The sequence below is a fragment of the Monodelphis domestica genome, chromosome 2, assembly GCF_027887165.1.
Source record: "Monodelphis domestica isolate mMonDom1 chromosome 2, mMonDom1.pri, whole genome shotgun sequence".
NCBI lineage: Eukaryota > Metazoa > Chordata > Mammalia > Didelphimorphia > Didelphidae > Monodelphis > Monodelphis domestica.
The window spans coordinates 179665103-179679367 of record NC_077228.1 but is presented as its reverse complement, the minus strand read 5'-3'; the positions used below and the strand labels follow the sequence as shown (position 1 = coordinate 179679367).

Genomic DNA, 14265 nt, shown 5'->3' with positions numbered 1-14265 from the left:
AGGGCTAGGCAATGGGAGTGAAGTGACTTGCCCAGGGTCACACAGCTAAGAAGTGTCTGAAGTCATATTTGAACCCAAGAACTCCTGTCTTTAGGCCTGACTCTCAAATCCACCTAGCTGCCCCCAGTGTGGTTGATTCTTAAAGTTTAAGTTCCTCTAATATCAGAGACAACTACAATCAACCATGAATATAACAATGAAATGCAATGTCAAATATGAATAAATTTTGGGTTATCTGCCATTTTGGATTATCTACTAGTGAGGATAATTGAGAGTCGATGGTATAATCAAAATCAAAATCCCCCTGATTTTCTCCCCATATTTATATAGCAATATGAGAGACATTCAAACCATACCTCTCTAATTGAAGACAAGGAGATGAACATTTGAACTCAGTTCAAGAATCATTTGGACGGGATTTGACATGGAACCTCCTACTCTTTACTAGTCATGAATGCGTGAATGTGGTGGGTTCGCCCATTAAGTTTTACACTGATGTAATAAAAACACTTACTATGATGTCTATATACAAGTAGGCTGCCTTTATGCTGCTCTGAGAATGTAAATGAACACCTACAACTCCATCTAACTTCTGTGTGTGTTTTAATAACACACTAATCGAATGGCTTGGAGGGTTTTTCCTTTTGAATTTTAATTTCTGGGTGGGATATATAAACTCCATTGTGATGAAACATTCATTCTAATGAATAATGCCTTCAGTTTGATTTATTATAAATGTAACCGTCATTCCCATTAAGACATTGGAATGAACATAATAAATAAAAGGTCTTATTCTTTGGATCTGGCAGTCTTTTAGGAAAGGACTCTGTTTCAATACAGAGTGCCTACTAGACAAGGAGAGAGGGGTAGTGTGGTATAGTGGGATAGAAGCAACACTGAATGGAGAACCAGAAGTCTTGGATTTTAGGCCAATTTGGCCACTAGTTGTGTGACCTTGGATATTGTGTGAGAGCTGGAGTCAGGAAATCAGAGTTCTAATTCTGCTTCACCTGTAAAATAGGGTTAATAATCACATCTACTTCCCAAGACTGTCGTGAAGATCAAATGTGATGGCATACCTACAGCACTTGGCAAATCTTAAAGTACTACATAAATATTAACTACTATCATTAATATCACAGAATTCCAGACCTAGAGCTAGAAGGGGCCTTAGAGGTAATCTGGTCCAATCCCTCCTTTTCTAGACAAAGAAACTGGAGTGCAGAGAAGTTCAATGACTTGTCAAAAGTCACACAAGTTGTAAAAGGAGGTTACCATGGGAGAATCCATTACAGGTATAGGGTAGGGTAGTGGTATGTCTACAAAGAAAGGCAAGTAGTCCAAATCTCTCTGCAAATGGCTCAGCCAGTGTACAAACATTTGTTAAATTATTGTTAAGTGCCAGGCACTGATGATACTAAGAAAGGCAAAGACAATCTCTGCTCTCAGAGAACTCATCATCTAAAGGAAGGGGCAACATGTAAACAAGCTATACAAAGATAAATTGGAGAGAATTAACAGAGGAAAGGCACTGGTGTTGAGGGAGATCAGGAAAGGCTTCCTGTAGAAGGTGAGCCATTAGCTGAGATCCAAAAGAAGTCACAGATGCCAAGAAGTAGAGGCCAGGAGAGAGAGAATTCCAGGCATAGGTGATAGTCAGTGAAAATGTCTTGAGTGAAGAGATGAAATATCATATGTAAGGAATAGCAAGAAGTAGCATAACCAGATGTATTTCTCAGAACACCTTGCAATATTTATCTTTCAAAAATCTCTCTTGATCTTCAGGTCCCATCACTAATTTATTTGAAAGGATTCTCAGAAAGCTTCCAGTTTTTGCTGCTTCTAACCCCACCATATTGGCTCCTTCCCCCCTCCCTTTTTTTTTTTGGCCTATTCTTTTAAATATTTTCCCTTATGACAAATAAAAAATTATTTAAATTTATTTTCTGATCTTTTGCAATTCAAAATTCTGTCCCTCCCTCCATTCCCTTCCTCCTCCCCCAAAAGTAAACAATTTGATATAGTTTTTTACAGTATTGTCATGCAATACAAATTTCCATGTTCCTCATGTCATAAAAGAAGACATGTTACATATGCAAGAAAAAAGACATGATTTCCAATGAATAATGTTTGAAAATGACCAAATAAAATAATGTTTAAAAGGAAAAAAAAGAATAAAAAAAGAAAAAAGACATGAAGGAAATAAGGTGAGTGATGGCATATTTCCATCTGTATTCATGCCCTGAAAGTTCCTTCTATGGTTATGGATAGCATTTTTTATCTTGAGTTCTTAGGGTTATCTTGGATCCCTGCATTGCTGGTTATAACTTAATCCTTCACAGTTGATCACTGTACATTATTTCTGTTACTGGTTACTGTATCTCTTGGTTCTTCCCATTTCACCTTGAATCAATCCTTTCCAGCTCCCATCAGTAATTTTTTATTGAACGCTTCAAATCCAGCATCACATGAGCATTTCCAACTGAACATATGCAAAACAGAAACTTGAGATCTTTTTCCCATAATCTTCTCCCTCTTCCTAATTCCCTTATTTCTATTGAGGGTTCTATCAACCTTCTTTTCACTCCATATATTTAATAAGTTGTCAAGTCTTATTGATTCTACCTCTACATCTTGCCTATAGTTCACTGCTTTCAGATTTCGGGTACTATCAGTAGAAATTGCCTTCCCCACACATCTGCGGACAATAATAGCTTTGAGCTTGATCTCTTCCTAGTGTGATAGGCTACTCCTTCAGTCTAAACGGGCACACTAATGGAATCATGTAGGCTGTATTGGAGCTAGAGGCCTCATGTGGAATCCCTTAGACAACAAAGGAGCTTATTGGAAAGGCCACTAATCTCCTCAAGGTATTAAAAAGAGGAGGAAATGGCCAAAATCCATAGTGAAACAGTATTTGTCAGGGCACTTCTGAAAGATTATTCACAATAAAAAATGGAATAGAACATGGTGTTCCCAACCTAGCCTAATGTCAAAAAACAGAATTTACTTAACATAGTAGAAATTGAGAGAAGAGAGCATACAGAAAAGTCCTTTCAAAACAAAAAAAAATCAATTATGTACTGTTAAAAACTCAAAAAGGTAAAAAAAAAATCTACCCACATTTGTCTAATAAAAAGGCAGAATGAAATTCAAATGTGCACAAATTTGCAAACTATATGAATCAAAGCAAAAGTGAGCAAGCTTGTTTCTTCCTTTTATTCTGGGCCACTTAAGTAAGGAACACTTCCTTTTTTTTTTTTAAACCTCCCACGTTTCCCTTTAAAAAGATGGAGAAGAGGGCAAAATGTCCCAGAAGCTGAACTCTTGCTAGGTATAATGGTTACAGGAAGACTTGCCAGTCTTATTTTATGTGTTCAAGGACCATTCTACAGTCAACCAGAGCAGTGGGAGGATAAAATGCCCTGGGCTTCAGGGTCAACAAAGGATGGCGCAGCTGCCTATAGAAAGAGTTCACAGCTCTTCTGGGCATATGGTAGTCTTAAGTGCTTTTGAAAATCTCCAATGTAAATTTATAGAATCATAGAATGTTAGAGCTGGAAGGGACCTAGGCGATATCTAATTTAACTCCTTCATTTCACAAGTGAGGAAAATAATGGTAGCAGGATGCCCCAGCACCAGGGTTGCATATAGATAGATTTAGACAAATAGATACATGTGGCACACATAATAAATCTTTTTCCAATTCCAAGATAGACATCACACTTAAAATTCATTTTATACGCATAATATAGATATGCTTATGATATGAATTTTTATTTTTATTTTTTTAACCCTTACCTTCCATCTTGGAATCAATACTGTGTTCCAAGGCAGAAGAGTAGTAAGGGCTAGGCAGTGGGGGGTGAAGTGACTTGCCCAGGGTCACACAGCTGGGAAGTGTCTGAATTATGTTAATTTTTGAGTATTAATATTATCTATTAATATTAATTTTGAGTAACACACATACACATGTACCTGTACCTATACACATGCATATACACATCTCTCTCTCTATATATATATATATATATAATGAGTATTTTATATATACATATAATATGAATTTTGAGGATGATAAATCTGTCCTGAAACTTATTCCTATTACATGTATATGTATACGCATGTATATAAAATCTATATCTATTATATATCACATATCTAGTCAACAAACAGTTATTAAGTACTTACTATATATCAGACTGTGCTAAGTGCTGGAAATACAAGGAGAAAGACAGTTCCTGCCCTCAAGGATCTCTTACAGAAGGCCGCCTATAAGAGGAAGAGAAGAAAAAAAAAGGAGGAAAGAGAAATGACCTATTCAGGGCTATGGAAGAGAAAGTCTGGAGGGTATAAAAAAAAATAGACTGTAAAAATAATAAAGCAATGGATTGATTATTGATTTATAAACTGATTTTGATACTCTGCTTCTCTACTTCTTATCTCTAAACTAATATAACAAGACTTAATTTCTATTATCATCCTTATACAGTCCAGAGAGGAATGAAGGTATGATTATCCTGGATGTCTTCCTTAAAATAGAGGATCCAGTCAAACAAAGGAAGAGGCCACAGGGGTGAAAGGTACTTCCCATGTTAGAAGTCTTTTAGTTTCTTGGGCATGTTAGTGAAAATCCAGAGAGTCAGTAATATAGCCCAGAGTCTAATTATATATACATATAATGTGAATGAGTTCCAAGACAGATGCCTCCTTATCAAAAATGGCATCATATATCTTCAAAAATTGCACAACATGCATAATATATGTTTATAAAGATATGTGAGTGTGGATATAGATGTATATGTATAAAACACATAGGCAAATACATATGTGAATTCTGAGTCTGATAGGATTCTCTCTTGGGACTCATCCAAAGAAGTTTAGTTCCTAGAACTAATAGAGCATATAATCTATCAAGTCCATATGTGGATCTCAAGGACAGTGCCAAAGCAAGGCTCCTTTAGAGTTAAATAACTCATAGTAAAATTCTTTTGTCACAAATGGTGTAAGTGTAACTACTACATTGGATTTCTCCACATTGAAGGTTCTTGTCATTTTCTCAAAATTCTGAAACAAATAAATTAAAGATACTGATACATCAGGGACATCTAGGTGGCTCACTGGATTGAGAGCTGGACCTTTTTTTAGGGGAGGGGAGCAATGGGGTAGGGGGGGCCTGTCCTTTATTTATATCCTCCAGAAAATGGCCACAGCTTGGTGGAGATGGACCCCAACTCCAGAGAGCTTTGGTCTTTGAGTCAGGTGCTAAGGGCTCCACTCTCTTTCTGCTCTCCCTCTGGGCCAGCTTGCTTCCTTCCTGGTGGTCCTTCATACTAGATAGGAGAAAGTGGCCCCCAGTCCGTCTTTCCTCAGTGGGGCAGAACTTGTGCTGAGTTCAAATGTGGCTTCAAACACTTCCTAGCTATGTGTCTCTGTGCAAATCACTTAACCCCCCATTGCCTAGACCTTACCATTTTTCCTACCTTGGGACCAATACACAATATTGATTCTAAGACTGAAAGTAAGGGTTTAAAAAAAAAAAAGATACTGATATGTTGATATGCCAAACATTTGTGATCACGTTAGTGTGGTAACTCTCTCTACCAAAGCACATCAGGATCGCTCTAAAACTCATCATCTTGCAGCTTAGTGTTAATGAAGACCGACCCACTGAGTTGGCATGAGTGTAATACAGAATTACTCAGTTACCATATATATCTAGTGTCACTGGCTTTACAGAGTAAACTTACTATAGAGCAGATAATAGTTTTTGTAATATACCTTAAAGATTTTAAATGGTTGAACTTTTTCAGAGTGTTGAAAAATCCTGTAAATGCAAATGGTTCATTTTATTATTTTATTATTATTATATTATATTTATATATATGATATATATTATATATATATATGTTCAGAACTTGAATAAGAAACAATTACATCTTTATCTCAATATAATGGGTTTATTTTGTATGTATTCTGTTACTGTGATGATTGAAATTCTCAAGAGCCAGTATTTCTTAATTTTAAATTAATTTATTAATCAGCTGCTCAAGACAACCTAAACTGGCCATTTACTCCCTCCACAATCCAAAAAGGCACCAAAGAGAATAGGGAGGGCAAAAGAGTGGGACTAAAGAGACAAAACTCCTCTGGTGGGTTTCTCATCTAATCCTTGTGATCTTGTTGTGAGAGGGTGAATTTTGTTATGGGAGAGGGAATGCTGGTTCCATCCCAAAGAATTGCAGCACAGACCCCTTCGTCTAAAGGCATGAAAGTGTTTTTTCAAGGATGTTACAAAGAGTGTAGCCAGGGAAACAGAAAAACCATGAGGAAGGAAAAAAGAAAAGACATAGAGGGGATTTCAGATTTCTAGATTTGCTATTATAGGTCTGGGGTATTATCTTCCTCCCTGTTCTGGGAATTCTCTACCCTCCCTCAGATTACTCCTATGGGTGTTCCAGGGAGCATTCCAGGGGAAGGGGCAGGGAAGAAGTACAAAGATCCCCAGTTCACTTGGGTGATATTCCCTTCCATGTCCTGATTGCCAAGCTTTCAAGGTTGTTTTAGTGCTTGAGTGTCCTTTCTCAGCTTTGCAAAACTCTTATCAAAGGGAATAAAGTCATAACATAGCTTAGGTGTTCCCCCCCCACCCCTTTCCCTCCATGCTTGACCTTGCAAGCTCTTACCAAATGGGAGAAAGTCCACATAGTGAGTCTATTTTCTACTTACTAGTAAAAAACATAAGATCTAAAAACATCATTAAAGAAAAACAATTTCAAAGTGTTTCTAAGATTTTAAAGCATCAATTTATCATTGGCAACCCATATTAATCTCATCACTCAGTCCCTCCTCTGGACCTCCCAAGACATCTCTGATTAGTATATAGCCACTGAGGAGGTAGACCTAGACCCCAACTCCTCCCTCATTATTTCATCAAAGGAAGAAGCAGGTCTTTGCCCATAGAATGAGGATACCAATGTCTTTCCTCCTCACCACATGGCTGGGTCATTGTAGTCTAACACAGTGGCTAGAGCTTGCTGGCTTTTCTTACCTAAGAGAATTCTTGTTTACAATAAATAAGGAACAGATCTCCACCTTTCCTCTAGCAAAAGTCAGCCCAGTGAGATGCCCTGAGACCTGGTAGTAAATTACTTTACCTTGGAAGTTGTCTAGTCTTCAAAACCCAAAGTTTAAGAAAGGTTTCATATAAAAATCATTACAATTCCATGTTAATTTTCCACATTACACCTTTAAGATGAATGGATGTGTATATATGTAACATATATACTCATATAAGAAGATAATCATATTAATCATTTAGATATCAGAGTAGCTGTATGTCAACATCCTCTGTGGTCAACAATCTGCAATTCATTGTTAATTTGCAGTCTCAGCCCCTTCTTCCCATAATACCCTTCCTTCTCTTGTTTCTTTGCAAGCTCACCACAAACGAAAGATTTCCTGCTCCACCAAGACCTTAGATCCTCTTTTCCCAGGGGCTGTCAAAATCCCCTTTCAAAACTGGATAATCACATGGTAGACATATGCTCTAATGCAATCCAGTGTTAGAATTGTAAGTGGCCCCACCTTGGCCACACTCCGTCCACATTACAAATGGTTGAAAATCATCTGTAGTGGAAATACCTTCTCGACACCGAGTTCTCAGTTTGTTTTGGCAATCTTTGATGCAATCTCCTGCTTTGTCCCTCTTTTTGCCTATAAAAATCTTTGGTCCTAATGCTGGGGGTTTCAGACCAAACTGCACATGTCTGCAGACTCATCGACTTCGCATGCCTTACAAACTTATTAATCCAATGCACTTGGAAATTTTGTTCTCCCAGTCTTTTTTTCTATATATCACCAGTGCAGATACAGCAGTTTCTCTGCCACTTAAACAAGTCTTAAAAGAATTGTCTAGGTTTTATGTGTCAAATGTAGAATTTAAACACAGGTCTTCCTGACTCAAAGGCCAGTTCTCTAACCACTATGCTACACTTTTGCTAAAATATTTTATTTAATAAAATTATTAAGGTCATATTTTAAAAATATTTTCCATAAATATTCAAAAACTTTTTCCTGTTCTGACCTTCATAGACTACAAAATCTTGTTTCGAATCATATAATCAGAGGGGTAAGGAACATTAGATATCACAAGGTTGAGTCCCTGCCCGATTCAGAAATCTCTATAATATTCCAGCAAAGTCTGCTTGAAAGCCTTGAGTGATAAAGAACTCACTATTTCATGAGGCAGCCCATTTTGTTTAGGGAGAAAAAGTTTCTCCTTATATTGAACTAAATCTGTTTCCCTGTATTTTCTTTGTTTCTTTCCTCTTTCTTCCCTTCTTTCCTTCCTTTTTTCTTTTTTTTCCTTCTTTCTTTCTCTCCTTCCTTCCTTTTTTCCTTCCTTCTTTCTTTCTCTTTTGGAGCAAGGGCTAGGCAATTAGGGTTAAGTGACCTGCCCAGGGTCACACAGCTAGGAAGTGTCTGAGGTCAGATTTGAACCCAATGCCTACAGACTCCAGGTCTGGTGCTCAATCTACTCTACTACCTAGCTGAGATGTGTGTGTGTGTGTGTGTGTGTGTGTGTGTGTATAAAAATATAAACACAGATATCATATATACACTATATATACATAACCTGCCTTCAAGAAGCTTACACTCTAATGATGAAGACATCATGCAAATAACTGTGCATATACTATATTTGTGTGTGTGCATAGTTATTTGAATGATGTCTCCCCCCATTAAAATGTAAGCTTCTTGAAGGCAGGGACCCAGTTTTTGCCTTTGAGTGTCCAGAGCATAATACAGTGGCAGGCACATTGTAACTAATATATTTTGTACATTATAAATTTAATTAGTTAATTAAATTTGTACATTGTAAATTTATGATAAAAGCTTGTTGATTGATTGATTATATGATGTCTACCCTGATAAAATGCATGCTAATTAAAAGCAGGGACAGAAGGGTAGCTGGGTGGTTCAGTGGATAGAATGTTAGACATGGAGTCAGGAGGTCTCGAGTTCAGATGTGGCCTCAGATACTTCCTAGTTCTGTGACCCTGGGCAAGTCACTTAATCACCATTGCCTAGCCCTTACTGCTCTTCTGCCTTCATACTGATACTTAATATTGAGTCTATGAAGATTGGATTTGGCTCTCTCCTGATTGTGACAATGAAGACACTTAGCACTTCCTTGGTTGTGAAGATTAAATTGTAATCCCCTGTCTATTTTTAGATTTTAATCCCCAAAGTGCAAAACACATTACTTAAAGTTGAGTATGGAGATCTACCCATTTTGGATTTTAACCACAAAAAAGTGTGAACACCCATTTCATACATTGAGTGGGAGGTCTGTGACCCACATGTGAAAGAGTGGGCAGTCCTGGAGTGAAGTGTCAGCTGTGATTTGTAGATGTAAAATTTAGGGGAAGTGACACAAGAGAAAAAGTTCTTTAAAAGTGGAAACAGAGACACACAGAGGGGAGACACTTGGACTTGGAGTGAAGAGACACTTGAAGGGAATCACTTGGCATGAATAGACATACTTGGAGTAAAGAGAGTCACTTGGAGTGAGGAGGGACACTTGGAGTTTGAAAGAGACACACTTGGAGTGGAGCCTGCTGGAGTTGAAGCTGATAAAAGTATCTGCTGATTGAATTGACAATGTGGTGAGTGTAAAGGCTGACTCCCTTCCTTAGCCTTTCCAGGAAAGGCTCTTGAGCCTCCTTTCCCCTGGCTGAGGCCTTAGAATTGTTACCTAGTTTAGAGGAAGCTGGAGCTCTCTCTCTCCCCTTTTCTCTCTTCCTTAATATCTTCCCTCTATTGTAAAAATAGACTACCATAAATTCCATTTTACTTTAGTAATTCATTTTTGGGATTTAGAAATTAAATCCCTGGCAACCAATTAAATCTATTCAGTCTAACTACAAATTTAACAATTCTAAAACAGAAGGCAAGGAGGCTGGGGTTGTTTGTTTTTATTTTTAAAGTAGGGCCTGATATATTTGTATTTCTAGATACAGCACTGGCAGATTGTAGGGGCTTCATAAATGTTTGTGGATTGATTAATTCAAGTATATACAAAATGTATACAACATAATGAGGGGTGGGGAGCACACATGCAGCTGAGAGAATAGGGAAAGGCCTCCTGAATAAGATGGCATTTGAGATGGGCTTTGAAGGAAACTAGTGATTCTAGGAGGTAGAAATAAGTGAGAAGGGAGTGAATTCCAAATGTGAGGAACAGTCTGTATAAACGCACAAAAATGGAAGATGGGATGCTCTGGAAGAGAAATAGAAAGAAGGTTGAAAGAGTTAAATGACTTGCCCAAAGTGAAATAACTAACTAATAATATCAGAACCAAGACATAAATCCAGATTTCCTAACTTTGAAGTCCTGTGCTTTTTTCTACTTTGGAATAATATTCACTAGTATAGTAAATAGTAATTCAAAAGTTATCGTAAATAATATTTAACTCATTGCAGTATAGTATGGCACTTCTCTTTCCTCTGCTATCAACCTGTTAGGTGAACTTGAACAAATCCTTTTATACATCTGGGAGGCCTCAGTTTCCTTATCTATAAAATGGTGAGTTAGAACTAGAAGGCATCAAAGGTCTCTTCCAGTTCTAAGTTTCCTTGATTTATGGTTATTGAATAAGGGAATATGCCAGGACAAAGCAACTCTCAATGCACTTATTTAAGAAGCAAGAATGGGAAAAGAATGATCCTCACCTCCCACTGCCATCCCAGGCATATATGTGGGATGCCCCAAAGGCCACTTTATGTATACTTTCCTCAGTATGGACAGTCATAGTTGAAGCATTAGAGAACTACCTATGGGAAATTTTCTTGGTAGGGAGTACATCAGCAGCTTTAATACCCTTAATTATTCAAACTCTTTTTATACTATTATTCAAAGTGACATTGAAGGTCGGAACTAAGAAGTACAAAGAAGGGTTAAAAAATTAAGTAGTATGGGAGCATCCAGGTGGTTCAGTGGATTGAGAGCCAGGCCTAGAGACAGAGGTCCTGGGTTCAGATTTGGCCTCAGATACTTCTTAGTTGTGTGACCCTGGACAAGTCACTTAACCCCATTGCCTGGTTTTTGCCACTCTCTGGCCTTAGAACCAATACACCATATTGATTCTAAGACAGAAGGTAAGGGTTTAAAAAAAAATTTTTTTTTAATTTTAATTGAGCAGTATGGACATGTACTGTATGGCATGAGGAAATAGTATGGTAGCTAGGACACCAGTATGGAAATCAGGAAGATTTATCTTCCTGAGTTCAGACATGATCTTAGATACTTATTAGCTGTGAGACCCTGGGAAAGTCAGTTAATCTTGTTGGTCTCAGTTTCCTCATCTGTAAAATGATCTGGAGAAGGGAATGGTAAACCACTCTAGTATCTTTTCCCAGAAAACCCCAAATGTGGTCACAAAAAGTTGGTTACAACAAAACAACAGGAACAAATGACGGACATGCAATTTTTTCCTTCAGTTCCAGAGGAACATGTGTTCTAGTCAATACACTACACTTTAAATCAAGTAACAAACAGAATACTATGATTTTAAGAGGTAAGATTGAATTGAATCCAGGAGGAATGAATTGAAAATTTCAATCCTCAGCATTGCAATAAATTTGCTACATTGACTTCCTGAGATACTTAACTTCTGGGTTACTCTGTCTTTTAGAAAAACTGGGAGTAAAATCCAATAAGAATTGTACTTGAGAGTGAGGAGCAGGAATATGTTAATACATTAAATTAAATTATTACCACACCCAATTTCTGCAAAACTGATTGGGGACACAGGAATGCAACCATAGGAGTTGTAATATGCTCTGTGCTCAACCATTGTGGAAGGATGATTTTATATTCATAGTAGCACTTTTTTTGTGGTCACAAAGAACTTGGAACAAAACAGATGCTCCTCATATGGGGAATGGTATAAGAAATTGTGGCACATTAATACAATGTTATGTTCCTACATTTCAGGAAATGATGACTAAAGAATTCAGAGAAGGGAGCAGCTGGGTAGCTCAGTGGATTGAGAGCCAGGCCTAGAGATGGGAGGTCCTAGGTTCAAATCTGGCCTCAGACATTTCCCAGCTGTACTTGACCCCCATTGCCTAGCTCTTACACTCTTTTGCTTTGGAGCCAATACATAGTATTGACTCTAAGACGGAAGGTAAGGGTTTAAAAAAAAAAGAATTCAGAGAAGCCTAGGAAGACTTATTATGAACTGATGCAACTTGAATTAAGTGGAACTAGGAAAGCAACATATATTACAATGACTACAACAATGTAAATAGAAAGAACAACACCAACAAAAACTGAAGCAAAATCTATGTAATTATAATGCTAAGCTTATCAAGGAAGAAATGAACCTTACTTCCTTCTCTGAAGAGATGGGGAACTATGGTTTGGGGGTATTACATATATAGTGAGATACATTAGTCTTTTACTGAAGTATTTTTATTCTCTTCTTTTTTATTCTTTATTGCAAGGGATGGCTCACTAGGAATGAAGTGGAGAAAGTTATAGTTGGATATAAAAACTAAAGACAACAATAAATTTTTATTTAAAAATGTATAAAGTGTGAATTTAAATATATTTCAAGAAACTTCTTGAAATGATTTCAAGCATCTTAAGTTCATAAGACTATAGATGGAGGACTGACTTTGTTTTCATAAATTTATTAATACAGAATCAGTCAGGAATAGAATAGTACTCAGTTCCATCACTTCTATTTAAAATGTGCACAAACCTATGTCTCTGGTGACAGGGTTTTCTAGGTAATTTAATGTCAATCTAGCCTGGTTGTCGGACCAGTCCAGAAAAAGGACAACATCCTTAAGCAATGCAGTTTGATGTACACCAGCTATGACAGGACACTAAAAGGGAGAAGGAAGGAAGAGGGAACAACCCTCTGCCAAAACTCCCAAAGAATTGTGGGGATTAGTGGAGAAAAAGTGGTCTGCACATTAAAATTCATGAAGCAATACAATTTAAGAGCCATGAATAACAAGCCTGCAATTATGCAGGTTTGGTTTATTCCCCCCTTTCTTTCATCATTATAGAAAGAAGCAAAGCCATTATCATGATGTTAATGTGGGCTTGCCATGTGCTTTTCTTTTGTTATTAGATGCTTGGACAGACTTTTTTAGGGTTCTTACGTTACCCGGAGGGAATGGTGATAGTGGGGAGTAATGGTAGACAGGGTGCAGAGAGCCTACAATGGATGTGGCCATATGGACATAGAGGAAAGCAGGGGCTTTTTTTTTAGGGGAAAATAGCTGGGTGGGTATGTTCTTGTATTACAAATAACTGAGTCCAGCCTGAACCTTGCTGACCCTTTATTAACAGTTACACCTTTCATTTCCAATAGAAAAAGGCTACTATTTGCATACCGGCCCCCTTGGTTGATCTAATGGAACCTCCAGTTCATTTTAAAAGGACTAAAAGCAGATTAAGTACAGAGATCAAGCTGGGTAGAATCAAATTATCCATAAAAAGAAATAAGAGCTGTATTTGTGTGTGTGATAATAATAGCTAGTGCTTATGTGGTGCTTCAAGATTTGCAATGCATTTTACAAATATTATCTCATTTGGTCTTCATGACAGTTCTATTTAGGGAGCTGCTATTACAATCCCCATTTTACAGATGAGGAAACTGAGACCGGCAGAGGTTCAGTAACTTGCCTGGGGTCGTATAAATAATAGATATCTGAGGTCACATTTGAGCCCAGTTCTTTATACATTGAACTACCTTAGATTCCTCTGTAGTACTAATAGTTTACTAACTATATATGCTTCTGTGCTAACAATAAAATATAGGAGAAAATGCTGACAGTGAAAAAGGTTGTTGTTGTTCAGTCATTTTTTGTTCCATCTGACTTCATAACCCCATTTGGGGTTTTCTTGGCAGAGATACTGTAGTGATTTGCTATTTTCTTCTCCAGTTCATTTTACAGATGAGAAAACTGAGGCACACAGGGTTAAGTGACTTGCCCAGAGTCACACAGTTATTAAGTGTCTGAGGCTAGATTTGAATTCAGTTTTTCCTGACTCCAAGCCCAGCACTCTATCCACTGAGCCATCTAGTTGGAAAAAGACTTGGGTTCAAATTTAATGCTACTACTAACTAGCCTTGTGACCAAAGGGGAAGCATTTAACTTTTCTAAGAATTTATTTCCTCAACTGTAAAAAAAAGGAAGTTAGGCTAAATGAAGCTTCATTCCAGCTCTGATTCCAATGAC

The 14265-nt window shown here is 37.4% G+C and overlaps 1 long non-coding RNA gene across 2 annotated transcripts in view; it reads right to left on the bottom strand.

The window, feature by feature from the left end:
- LOC103102576 (uncharacterized) overlaps window positions 1–14265 on the bottom strand; it is a 48498-nt gene that overhangs the window by 10232 nt on the left and 24001 nt on the right. The window contains exon 1 of one of the 2 annotated variants that reach the window (XR_008916324.1): window positions 357–1852. The exons of the other annotated variant lie outside the window; for it this stretch is intronic. This is a non-coding gene — a long non-coding RNA (uncharacterized LOC103102576). Of the gene's footprint in view, window positions 1–356; window positions 1853–14265 lie in introns of those variants that run through there. 2 annotated transcript variants of the gene reach the window in all.